The 13,417-nt window shown below is 40.1% G+C and overlaps 1 protein-coding gene across 1 annotated transcript in view; it reads left to right on the top strand.

The window, feature by feature from the left end:
* The window catches only part of EHD4 (EH domain containing 4), an 89,624-nt gene that overhangs the window by 17,878 nt on the left and 58,329 nt on the right, over positions 1 to 13,417 (top strand). The window lies entirely within an intron of this gene.

The raw sequence follows: 13,417 nt of genomic DNA, 5'->3' as shown, positions 1-13,417 counted from the left end.
TAGTGATGTTGAGCATCTTTTCATGTGCCTATTGGCCATCTGTATGTTTTCTTTGGAGAAATGTCTGTTAAGGTCTTCTGCCTATCTTTCAGTTGGGTTGGGTGTTTTTTTGTTGTTGAGTTGTATGAGCTGTTTGTGTATTTTGGAGATTAAGCCCTTGTCAGTCACATCATTTGCAAATGTTTTCTCCCATTCCTAGGTTGTCTTTTTGTTTTCATTTTTGTTTTAATGATTTCCTTTGTTGTGCAAAAGCTTGTAAGTTTGATTAGGTCCCATTTGTTTATTTTTGTTTTTATTTCTATTGCCTTGGGAGACTGATCTAAGAAAACATTGGTACAATTTATGTCAGAGAATGTTTTGCCTATGCTCTCTTCTAGGAGTTTTATGGTGTCATGTCTTATGTTTAAGTCTATAAGCCATTTTGAGTTTATTTTTGTGCATGCTGTGAGGTTGTGTTCTAACTTCGTCAGATTTACAAGCAGCTGTCCAACTTTCCCAGCAACACTTGCTGAAGAGACTTTTTCCTGTTTTATATTCTTGCCTCCTTTTTCGAAGATTAATTGACTGTAGGTGTGTAGGTTTATTTCTGGGCTCTCTATTCTGTTCCATTGATCCGTATGTCTATTTTTGTACCAATACCGCACTGTTTTGTTTATTGTAGCTTTGTAGTATTGTCTAAAGTCTGGGAGAGTTATGCCTCCTACTTTGTTTTCTCCCCCCCACCCCCCAGGATTGCTTTGGCAATATGGTTTATATGGTTCCATATAAATTTTTTGATTATTCTAGTTTTGTGAAAAATGTCATGGGTAATTTGATAAGGATTGCATTAAATCTGTAGATTCCTTTGGGTAGCATAGCCATTTTAACAATATTAATTCTTCCAATCCAAGAGCATGGTATATCTTTCCATTTCTTTGAATCCTCTTTAATTTCCTTTATTAATGTTTTATAGTTCTCAGCGTATAAGTCTTTCACCTCCTTGGTCAGGTTTATTCCTAGGTATTTTGTGTGTGTGTGTGTGTGTGTGTGTGTGATTTTAAAAGGTATTGTTTTTTTACATTCCCTTTCTGATATTTCATTGTTAGTGTAAAGAAATGCAGTCAATTTCTGAATGTTAATCTTGTATATCCTGCTACTTGGCTAAATTCATTTATTAGATCTAGTAGTTTTTGGGTGGAGTCCTTAGGGTTTTCTATATACAGTATCATGTCATCTGCATATAGTGACAATTTCACCTCTTCCCTTCCAATTCGGATACCTTTTTAGTTCTTTTTCTTGTCTAACTCTTGTGGCTAGGACTTCCTATACTATGTCAAATAGAAGTGGTGAGGGTGGGCATCCTTGTCTTGTTTCAGATTTTAGCGGGAAGACTTTCGGCTTTTCACCATTGAGTATTATATTGGCTGTGGGTTGTCATAAATGGCTTTTATTATGTGAGATGTGTTCCCTCTTTACCCACTTTGGTGAGAGTTTTTATCATGAATCGATGTTGAGTTTTTTCAAATGCTTTTTCTGCATCTATTGAGATGATCATGTGGTTTTTGACTTTTATTTATGTGGTGTATCACATTGATTGATTTGTGTATGTTGAGCCATCCTTGTGAACTTGGGATGAATCCCACCTTGGTTGTGGTGTATGACCTTTTTTATGTGTTGTTGGATTTGTTTTGCTAATATTTTGTTGAGAATTTTTGCGTCTATATTCATCAAAGATATTGGCATGTAATTTTCTTTTTTGGTGTTATCTTTGCTGAGTTTGGTATCACGGTGATGGTGGCTTCATAGAATGTCTTTGAGAGTGTTCCCTCATCTTCAGTCTTTTGGAAGAGTTTGAAAATAATCAATATAAGTTCTTTGTGTGTTTGGTAGAATTCGTTCATGAAGCCATCCGGTCTTGGACTATTTTTTTAAATATAAATTTATTTATTTATTTTTGGCTGTGTTGGGTCTTCGTTGCTACACACAGGCTTTCCCTAGTTGTGGTGAGTGGGGGCTACTCTTCATTGCAGTGCATGGGCTTCTTATTGTGGTAGCTTCTCTTGTTGTGGAGCATAGGCTCTAGGCACATGGGCTTCAGTAGTTGTGGCACGTGGGCTCTAGAGCACAGGCCCAGTAGTTGTGGCACACAGGCTTAGTTGCTCTGCGGCATGTGGGATCTTCCTGGACCAGGGCTTGAACCCATGTCCCGTGTATTGGCAGGCGGATCATTAACCTCTGCACCACCAGGGAAGTGCCTGGTCTTGGACTTTTGCTTGTAGGGAGTTTTTTTTTAATTACAGATTCGATTTTACTTTTAGTGGTCAGTCTATTCAAATCATCTATTTCTTCTTGATTCCCTTTTGATGGGCTGTATATTTCTAGAAAGTTGTCCATTTCTTCTAGGCTGTCAAATTTGTTGGCATATAATTGTGCATGGTATTCTCTTATGGTGTTTTGTATTTCTCCGGTATCAGTTAAGATTTCTCCTTTTTCATTTCTTATTTTGTTTATTTGGGTTCTCTCTCTTTTCTTGGTGAGCCTGGCCAGAGGTTTATCCATTTTGTTTACCCTTTCAAAGAACCAGGTCTTGGTTTATTGGCTTTTTCTGTTGTTTTTTAAATCTCAATTTTATTTATTTCTTCCGTGATTTTTATTATTTCCTTCCTTCTGCTGACTTTAGGTTTTGTTTGTTCTTCTTTTTCTAATTCTTTTAGGTGGTAGTTTAAGTTGTTTATTTGAGATTTTTCTCATTTTGTGAGGCAGGCCTGTGTCACTATGAACTTCCCTCTAAGAACTGCTTTTGCAGTATCCCATAGATTTTGTATGGCTGTGTTTTCATTGTCATTTGTCTCAAGGTATTTTTTTAATTTCCTTTTTGATTTCTTCGTTGACCCATCGTTTTTTTTAGTAACATGTTGTTCAGTCTCCATGTAGTCGTTTTTTTTCTCATTTCTTTTCCCATGGTTGATTCCTAGTTTCAGGTCATTGTGGTCAGAGAAGATGCTTGAAATAATTTCTGTACTCTTAAATTCATTGAGGTTAGTTTTGTGCCTTAGTATGTGGTCAGTCCTAGAGAATGTTCCATGTGCGCTTGAAAAGAATGTGTATTCTGTTTTTTGGGGATGTAATGTGCTGTAAATATCAATTAAGTCTAATTGTTCTATTGTATCATTTAGGATCTCTGTTGCCTTATTGATTTTCTTCTAGACGATCTGTCCATTGATGTGAGTGAGGTGTTAAAGTTTCCTACTATTACTGTATTCCCATCAATTTATGTCTGTTAGTATTTGTTTTATGTATTTGGGTGCTCCTATATTACGTGCATATATGTTGATGAGTATAAAATCCTCTTGTATTGATCTTTTTATCATTACATAGTGCCCTTCTTTATCTTTCTTTATAGCCTTTGTTTTAAAGTCTTTGTTTTCTGATATGAGTATTGCAACTCCTGTTTTCTTGTCATTTCTGTTTGCATGAAATATCTTTTTCCATCCCCTCACTTTCAATCTATGTGTGCCCTTTGCCCTAGGGTGGGTCTCTTACAGGCAGCATATCGTAGGCTCTTGTTTTTTTAATCCAGTCTGCCATTTTATGTCTTTTGATTGGAGCATTCAGTCCATTGAATCCCCTCACTTTCAATCTATGTGTGCCCTTTGCCCTAGGGTGGGTCTCTTATAGGCAGCATATTGTAGGCTCTTGTTTTTTTAATCCAGTCTGCCATTTTATGTCTTTTGATTGGCACATTCAGTCCATTGACATTTAAGGTAATTATTGATGCACACATATTGCCGTTTGAAACCTTGTTTTCCAGTTGATTGTTTCTTCTTTGTTCCTTTCTTTTTGTGGTTTATTTCCTTTTATTTTATGGTTGTGTCCTCTTCTTTTTGTGACTCTATTGTGTGTTTTTAATTTGTAGTTGCCCTGTTTTTCAAGTATGTTAACCCCTTCCTGTATCTGCTTGCTTTAGACGGATAGTCATATGGGTTCAAACACATGCTTAAAAAAAAAAATCTGCATTTTCTTACTCTCCTTCCCCACATTTTATGATTTTGATGTCCTTTTTTACATCTTCATGTTTATCCTTTTGATGTTCTTTGTGTTTATCATCGCTTTCACAAATAGGTTTTTTTTTTCTTTCTTTTTGATCTGTATACTGGCTAATTTAAGTGATTTACTTTCCAGTTGTGATTTCCTCCTTCCTATATCTTCCTGCTCCTTTTCTATTTAGAGAAGACCTTTCAATATTTCTTTTAGGATAGGTTTAGTATTGCTGTATTCTTTTAGTTTTTGCTTGTCTGAGAAATTCTTTATTTCTCCTTCTATTTTAAATGATAATCTTGCTGGGTGGAGTATTCTAGGTCACATGTTTTTCCCTTTCAAGACTTCGAATATATTTTGCCCCTCCCTTCTGGCCTGCAGTGTTTCTGTAGAGAAATCAGCTGATAGCCATATGGGTGTTCCCTTGTAATTAACTCTTTGTTTTTCTCTTGCTGCCATTAGAATCCTCTCTTTATCTTTAATTTTTGCCATTTTTATTATAATATGTCTTAGTGTAGGTCTGTTTGGGTTCATCTTGTTTGGGACCCTCTGTGCTTCCTATATCTGGATATCTGTTTCCTTCTTTAGATTTGGGAAGTTTTCAGCCATAATTTCTTCAAATACATTTTCGATCCCCTTTTCTCTTTCTTCTCCTTCTGGAATCCCTATTATGCATAGACTGACCCACTTTATATTAGCCCATAGGTCTCTTGTATTGCTTTCATTTTTTTTTTTTTTTAATTCTGCTTTTTGTCTGCTGTTTTGATTGGGTAGTTTCCATTATTCTGTCTTCCAGATCACTTGTCCTTTCTTCTGCATTATTCATTCTGCTATTCAATGCCTTTAGCTCAGCTTTCATCTCAGCAAATTAATTTTCTAATTTTTCTTGGCTCCTCCTTTTACTTTCTAGTTCCTTTTTACAGTAATCTGCATTTTTGTCGATAGCCTTTCTTAATTCCTTCAGTATTTTCATTGCTTCCTTTTTGAACTCGGTGTCTATTAGACTGAAAAGGTCTGTTTCATTGTTTGTTCCTTCAGGGGAATTCTCTTGGTCTTTTAACTGGGTGTGGTTCCTCTGCTTCTTCATTTTGCTTTTATTTCTCTTACTCTGTGAGTTTAGGAGAAACAATTATTTACCATAGTCTTGGAGGGCTATTTATATGAATAGCTTGTGGGGGGTTAATATATTTTTGCGCGAGGGCTGTTTTTGATTTGGATGCTTGCTGTCTCTTTCCTCAGCATGTGCTGGCCATTTCCCCTTGATAGCAGGTGTGCAGGTGCGGGGCCTGCCCACGGAAGTATGCTGCTTTTGATTCCTGTAAACTTCCTCTCCCTTTGTTCTCCTTTCCTTCCTTTCCCTTTCTTCCACCCTCCTTCCAGAGCAGCATGGAAGGTGGAGAGGAGCAGCTCCAGATGATGGCATAGGTTAGACAGCACTGTGCCTTCAGCGTATCCCAGCCTGAAGTAGTTTAAATTCCACTCATAGCTGGAAAAATAGAGGTATGAAAGGCTTTACCCAGCAAGTTCCAAATACTTGGTCCAACAGGCCATTCCAGTTTTTCTTGGTGCACTCCCTTAGAGCAGTTACAAGGATGATGTCATCTGAACAAACAGTCCTGGTGATAATATGTCAATGATTTAACTAAGGGAAAACAAAAATGAAAAGAAAAGTTAGGTTTCACACTTAAGGAAGACACAGAGTTTTAAAATGGAAGTAAAGCTTGGCCTGACTTAGTTTTTCAATAACTCAAAGAAGATTAAATATTTAAAGTAATCTTGTAATAACTTTTAATGGAATATAATATGTAAAAATACTAGATCACTGTGCTGCACACCTGAAACTAATATAATGTTGTAAATCACTATAATTCAATAAAAATAAATAAATAAGCTAAAAACTTTTTAGAGTAGATGCTTCCTCAGAGATATTTATCTCAGCATTATTTATTTATTTGAAGTATAGTTGATGTAGAATGTTGTGTTAGTTTCTAGTGTACAGCAAAGTGATTCAGATATATATATATATATATGTGTATACTCTTTTCCAGATTCTTTTCCATTATGGGTTAATACAAGATATCGACTGTAGTTCCCCGTGCTGTACTGTAGGTCCTTATCTATTTTATATATAGTAGTGTGTATCTGTTAATCCCAGGCTCCCAATTTACCCTCCCCCCTGCCCTTTCCCCTTTGGTAACCATAAGTTTGTTTTCTATCAGCATTATTTTTAATAGCAAGAAACGGGAAGCTATTTCAATGCCCAACAGAAAGGAAATGGCAGGCTAAACTGATGCATACTCACCTCAGAATAGTATGCAGCCATTAAAACTTGTGTTTTCAAATAATTTTTAATGGTGTGAGGAAAAACTAATGGTGAAAAGTCTAGATGCAAAATTGTTTAAATGTTTTGATCCCAATTTTATGAAGAAAAAATTATACCTGCAGAAAATGACTGGATGGAAGCATATCAAAATGTTCAAATTAGTCATTGTCCTGTATTAATGTGGTCCTGTGCAAGCTGCTTAGCTTGTCATAAGCGCAGTTTTCTCTTCTATAAGCTAGGGATAAAAATACCTGCTCCAGCAACAGGGAGGGTGAAAGGATAAAGCCTATGTGTGAAATGCCTTATAAACTGTTGTTTGTAAGATTATTATCATCATTAGTAGTATTTCATCATAATCTGTTGTTTGGTGGTGTCTACAAGCAGTGGTGGTAGTGGTGGTGGTGGTGGTACTCATTGCTAGGAAATAATGATATATTCTGGACCATTTTTATAAGACTTGTGATAATAAATGTTTGATTCTTCTGGCATTTCCATTTCTTGGTATTAAACATGAGGATAAACAAAAACTGCTTTAAAAACATCATTTCCAGATTTAGGACAAATCAGAGTTGAAAGACTAACACTTTCTTTTCAGTCCCTTTCCTAGTGAAATGGTGGGTCAGGTATTAACAATCAAAAAATACATTATGTAAAACCTTCCAACACATTATAAATTGAAATGTATTTAAATTCATAGCCCTGGATTTAAAAATCAGGAAATAAAACTGTTTCTCTTGCTGAACTCAAAAGTTGTATACTTCAGATATTTTTTTCACAACTCTGTGGTTTAAAACCTTAGTAATGCTCAAAGGAACAGAATGACCGTTGGAGTTAAATGCTCTTTTAAAAAATGTCCCAAACCACAGCAATGAATTAAACCTCTAAACTCTCTGCACAGATGCCATTGTATGCACAAATATTTTAAAATCTCATTTAGCGTTACACAAGCCATTTCTCTTTCTCATTTCTGGCTTGAGAATTTAAAAAATATTGCTCATAAAACACCCCAGATAGATGTGCCATATTGCTTTTTAGAGTGCTTACTTAATGATTGAATACCAACTAAAAAGTCTTAGATTTGTGTATTTGTTATGATTCACAAAACCCATTCCTGTAAACACGCCTGTTGGAGGTTGATAGCCTCTTAAGTTCTGATTTAGGGCAGGTAGTGCTCTCACAGGACTAATAGAAATCCTAGGTTCTAATAAACGATTTAATCTATTCGAACCTTTGTTTTCCCATCTGTAAAATGGGGGGTAAAAATAGTACCTACCCCATAAGGAACTTAGGATTAAATAAGTTTATTCATATAAAGACTTTAGTACATAACAAGTTCTCAAACGTTAGGTATATTACTAAAATAATTAATGCCTTTTCCATTATTTCAAGCACAAGTGTGACAGACAAAACCCAGACAGAATGCATGGGTGAATACCCAGGGGAGACGAGGTTTGCAGCTGGAATTTTGGATGTCTATCATTGAGTAATGTGCCTCTTCTAGTTTGTTTGTTTGCTTGTTTTTTAGTTATTCTTAAGCTCGTCTTTGAGAGGATGGTGCTTGGGTATGTTGAGGGACTTTTCGTCGTCTTGAAGATTTTTGTTCTTCCCCTGTCACAAATGACAAATTTTTTTTTAGCACCTTTATTGGAGTATAATTGCTTTACAATGGTGTGTTAGTTTCTGCTGTATAACAAAGTGAATCAGCTATACATATACATATATCCCCATATCTCTTCCCTCTTGCGTCTCCCTCCCTCCAACCCTCCCTATCCCACCCCTCTAGGTGGTCACAGAGCACCGAGCTGATCTCCCTGTGCTATGTGGCTGCTTCCCACTAGCTCTCTATTTTACATTTGGTAGTGTATATATGTCCATGCCACTCTCTCACTTCGTCCCAGCTTACCCTTCCCCCTCCCCATGTCCTCAAGTCCATTCTCTACATCTACATCTTTATGCCTGTCCTGCCCCTAGGTTCTTCAGAACCTTTTTTTTTTTTTTAGATTCCATATATGTGTGTTAGCATATGGCATTTGTTTTTCTCTGTCTGACTTACTTCACTCTGTATGACAGACACTAGGTCCATCCACCTCACTACAAATAACTCAATTTCATTTCTTTTTATGGCTGGGTAATATTCCATTGTATGTATATGCCACATCTTTTTTATCCATTCATCTGTCAATGCACACTCAGGTTGCTTCCATGTCCTGGCTATTGTAAATAGAGCTGCAATGAATACTGTGGTATATGTCTCTTTCTGAATTATGGTTTTCTCAGGGTATATGCCCAGTAGTGGGATTGCTGTGTCGTATGGTAGTTCTATTTTTAGTTTTTTAAGGAACCTCCATACTGTTCTCCATAGTGGCTGAACCAATTCACATTCCCACCAACAGTGCAAGAGGGCTCCCTTTTCTCCACACCCTCTCCAGCATTTATTGTTTGTAGATTTTCTGATGATGGCCATTCTGACTGGTGTGAGGTGATACCTCATTGTAGTTTTGATTTGCATTTCTCTAATGATTAGTGATGTTGAGCATCCTTTCATGTGTTTATGGGCAATCTGTGCATCTTCTTTGGAGAAATGTCTATTTAGGTCTTCTGCCTATTTTTGGATTGGGTTGTTTGTTTTTTTGATATTGAGCTGCATGAGCTGCTTGTATATTTTGGAGATTAATCCTTTGTCAGTTGCTTCGTTTGCAAATACTTTCTCCCATTCTGAGGGTTGTCTTTTCGTCTTGTTTATGGTTTCCTTAGCTGTGCAAAAGCTTTTAAGTCTCATTAGGTCCCATCACAAATGACAATTTTTTCTATGAAGTCAAAAAGAAATTTTCTAACCTAAGCAGTGGAAGAAGAAAGACGCTGTCTACATATAGCCTTGCATGAAAGCAGCTCCTTGACCTGGGCTGAGCACAGCAGCCAGGGTGCCAGGAGCCACTTGGATGCAACCGAACCGTGGCCCTCAGCAGACAGGGACAAAGCAGTGTCAGGTCCCACCACTCCCTCTGTCCAGCTGCTTAGAGTCCAAATGTCTGCCCCTTTTTTCATTGATGACTTGGCTGGAGACTCTTGGGAGCAGTCGCCACTGGAGTTAGCAGCCCTCTCTGAGTACACAGGAAAAGGAGAGTGAGGTGGACCCGGGGACAAAACCCAGCCCAACGCACAGGATGCTCGTGCAGTGGGCTCGCTGACTCTGAACTGTAGGGGAGTCTTTTCTTGTTCCTTTGAATTCCTGTTACTGCAGATAACACCACAAAGTCTCTGGAACTTGTAGCTTTGGGAAAGCCTCTGAGGTGTCCAAAAAAAAAAAGTAGTATCACAGTTGATCAGTGTCATGCATGTGGCTGGGTGGGTAACCCGTTTCGGTGCATCACACCTCAGATCCACTCAGACTCTTCCTTTCAAGGTTGCTGGGTTTGAACCTCATCTCTTCATTCTCACTTTGTTCACATCAGATACTCTGTGTCCTGGCTGTTCTTAGTTCCCTCACCGCATGTGACACATGCCTGCCTGCCCAGGGGTGTGACTGAAGTATATCTGAGTTTCACAGTCCCCCAGCGTAGCAATGCATTTGTTTTCCATTTGGGGAGGGTGTCTTTTTGGCTACTCCATGCAGCTTGTGGGATCTTAGTTCCCAGAACAGAGGCTGAACCTGGGCCCTGGCAGTGAGAGCGCTAAGTCCTAACCACTGGTCCGCCAGGCAAGTCCCTCAATCCCCCAATGTAAAGACTCTTCTGGGCAATCAGCTGAGAGTGTCATGTATTAACTCATGTATCTGACAGGTCCTACTCGGGGTCCCAGAAGCTGGGCGCTATGTGGGACCCCAAGGCTATGGGGCTGAGCCTGGTATAAAAGCAAAAGCCTCCGGCCAGGAGGAAGGAGCTCCAGGCTCCCAGTCCTGCATGGCCACTCATGAGTTTGACCAGCAACAAGCCCCTTTTTTGGCTATCTTGGCAAGCCAGCCATTGCTGTTAACGTTGACTCTATGGGAAAGTGCCTGTCAGGTTTCAAACCGACACTTAGACCTAACCTTTTTGTGAGTCGTGCGCTGCAGGAAGCCTGGTGACATTGGCTGCTGACATCGGCACATCTCCCCAGTTGTCCCCCTTCCTCGGTGTCTCCCACAGGCCTCCTGGCACTGCCTCATCCAGGCGATGGGGTGTGGAAATCTAACTGCACGTGGGATGGGTGTGATCTGGACTTGACTTCTAGCTTTGCTGTTGAATGGTTTCAGACTTAAGATCTCAGAGTGGCTGTAAAACTTAAATTTCTAAATTCATATGTGTATGTGAAATCCACACATTCTGCATACGCTCTATAAGTGCTGGAGTTTCACAAAATATGCGATGCTCTCACTGTAGCTTTTATCAGTATTTCTAAGATTTGTGTGGAATTTCATAAGAGATTATAAACATGAACCTTTTGCTCCTAAGAATATTTACTAGTCTACTAGGTGCCTGAAAAAGTTTTGAGATTTTTAAAAAATTAAGTTTCAATATGTTTTGAAAAATAGCATCTTCTCTCCCCAGCTTTTCTCCAGAGAGAATGGGGAGAGCTGGCCCCTTGTTGTTAGGGCAGCCCAGGGACCATGCAGGAGGACGGTTTGGAGAGCTCTTTTCCCTCACTTTGGAGGAAATAATTGGGCCATAGTGCCTTATGGAGGCACCCTGAAACTCCCCTTGTGCGCCTCATCTCTGAACAAACTACCAACTGAAGCCCAGGTTTAAACATATCTGGAGACAGCACAAGACCTAGAGTCTGACTGCCTGCATTCCATCTCCACTGAAACACTTACTGTGTGACCTTGGGCACGTTGCTTAGCCTCTCTGGTGCCTCAGTTTTCCCACCTGTAAAATGGGGGTAATGTTAGTATACACCAGGTAGATAGTGTATACTACACCAGAGTATTGTACTACACCAGGTAAATAATGAGAACAGTTGACTTTTGAACAACACAGGTTAGGAGTGCCAACCCTCTGAGGAGTCAAAAATCCACATATAGCATATGGTTAGCCCTCCATACCCACGTTTCCTCTGTATCCTCAGTACTTCCACATCCACAGATTCAACCACCTGTGGACCATGTAGTACTGTAGTATTTACTACCAAAAAAAATCCACATGTAAGTGGACCCGTGCAGTTCAAACCCATGTTGTTTAAGGGTCGACTGTACTTGGTGAATGCTGGGTGCTGTTATCTGATTTTTTTCACATTTACTCTAAATTTAAGGGACATATTTAAATGTGTCTATTCTGGTGCTCTACAAGTTCATAGAAATGTAGAAACTTTAGATTTAAAAAATAAAAAGATCAAACGTTTAGAGTACAGCCTGCTAAGAGTGCTAAACAATTTCAGTTTTATTTACAGAGAAAAAATGAGTCTAAAGGGTGGCTTAACTTCTTATTCTTAGAAAAATGGCAAAATGGTGTTGGATGGTTGGTAGTTCATTCTTTCCCTCTAACTCTGGAAATAAAATCATAGGTTCTGGGCTTCAATTTGATCAGTCAAGACATTTTAGAAACAAAAGAAATGGTTCAGGACCAAACAGACTGTAAGCTGCAGGAATGGGGAGTTGGAGAAAGTTGTGCATGTTTCTGCCCTGAGCCTCCTCCCAGGGTGAAGGATCATCTCCCTGGCAGGGCGGGGACAAGGCTCTGTCACCTCAAACAGGCATTCTCTTCCACCGCCCCCTCCCCCAGTTGCCGTTCACTGTCCCTGCCAAGTGTTCTCTGAAGGTGTTGGCGTTTCCACCTGTTGCTTGGTGATTAGTGAAAAGTATTCCAAAATACTCCCTCCTTATGTTCCCCTTGGTTGCAAAGGAAGGAGGGAGTTGTCTTTGCATCCCCCATCCCATTCCATCCATACAGGCATACATATACCTAAGTGTGTCCCTACATCCTGGAAAGGAAATCTTGGTGGGGAGGAAGGGAGGGGCTCTGACTGGCTTCAGCTAAATGATGTGCTGGTGGAGGTAGTGGGGAGCTATGTTAGGACACAGCCATTTCCCACAGAGAGCAGACTTTCCCCATAGCTCTACCTCTCGCTCCCTTGCCCCACGCCAGCCATGCCACTGAGCCAGTCCTGTGCCCTGTAGCACATCAGTTGGTCTCCTCAGCCCCCTGGATGAACATGCTCAGTGACATCTGCTAGGGCCACTGTATGCAGGTTAAACTGCATGAGGGCACCTGGGCAACGGGGCATATGGGGGTAAAATCCAGCGAGAGTCCTGCTCACTAAGCTGTGAGCCCTGGCACAGGGCTGGGTCTGCCTAGAGGAAGGGGCATCTTTTTCCAATTTGCACAGAAAGCTAGGGATGACCCTGGTAATATCTAATACGAGCCCTCCCCTTAGCAGTCTGCATTGCTGCTCAATTCTTTGGCAATCATCTTCCATGGTCATGACTTCCAGGATCCTAAGGGAGCTGTAAAATGCCCAAGGGAGGCTTTTGGGGCCGCACTGACTGCCAGTGATCAGGAAGGAGATGGTTCATCATTTCATTCACTACACTGGGTACCCTTTGTGGGCAGGCATAGTGCTGGGTCCTGGGAATATACATCTGGCCATAGATATGGGCCTGCCTTCAAGGCCCACAAACAGAGAAGTGCAGCACCCACAGTGAGCACCACGGTGGCCACAGGCTCAGGGTGCCTGGGGCCCACAGAGCAGGTGTCCCCAACATGCTAGAGGGACGGGGACGCTTCCCTAAAGGAGGTGGGCCTGAGCAGGGTCTTCCAGGATGCATAGGAGCTGGCTGAGTACTCCTCTCTGGGGTAGTATCTATTGTGCCAATGGAACTGTGACCGGGGATGGCTGTGCTGAGCTAAGGGCCACTTTGAGAAGGCCCAGCAGGTCTGCAAGATGTCTGACTCTTTCACTAGGCTCCTTACACTGGGGGAAAAAATAGGTCTGTAGATTCTAAGCTTTGAAAATTCATTATTAGCACAAGAGTACAATGCCAGTCATTCTCTTTTTCTTGGGGGTTATGTTTTAGGTTTTCAAATGATTATGTTACAAATTGGTAGCCCCAGGAAGCTTTCTGGCCTCTTGCTTTGTGACCACATGCTAAGTTTCTTTTCTTTT

Source organism: Tursiops truncatus, chromosome 2 (genome assembly GCF_011762595.2).
Source record: "Tursiops truncatus isolate mTurTru1 chromosome 2, mTurTru1.mat.Y, whole genome shotgun sequence".
Taxonomy (NCBI): domain Eukaryota; kingdom Metazoa; phylum Chordata; class Mammalia; order Artiodactyla; family Delphinidae; genus Tursiops; species Tursiops truncatus.
This window is presented reverse-complemented; position numbering and strand designations above follow the sequence as displayed.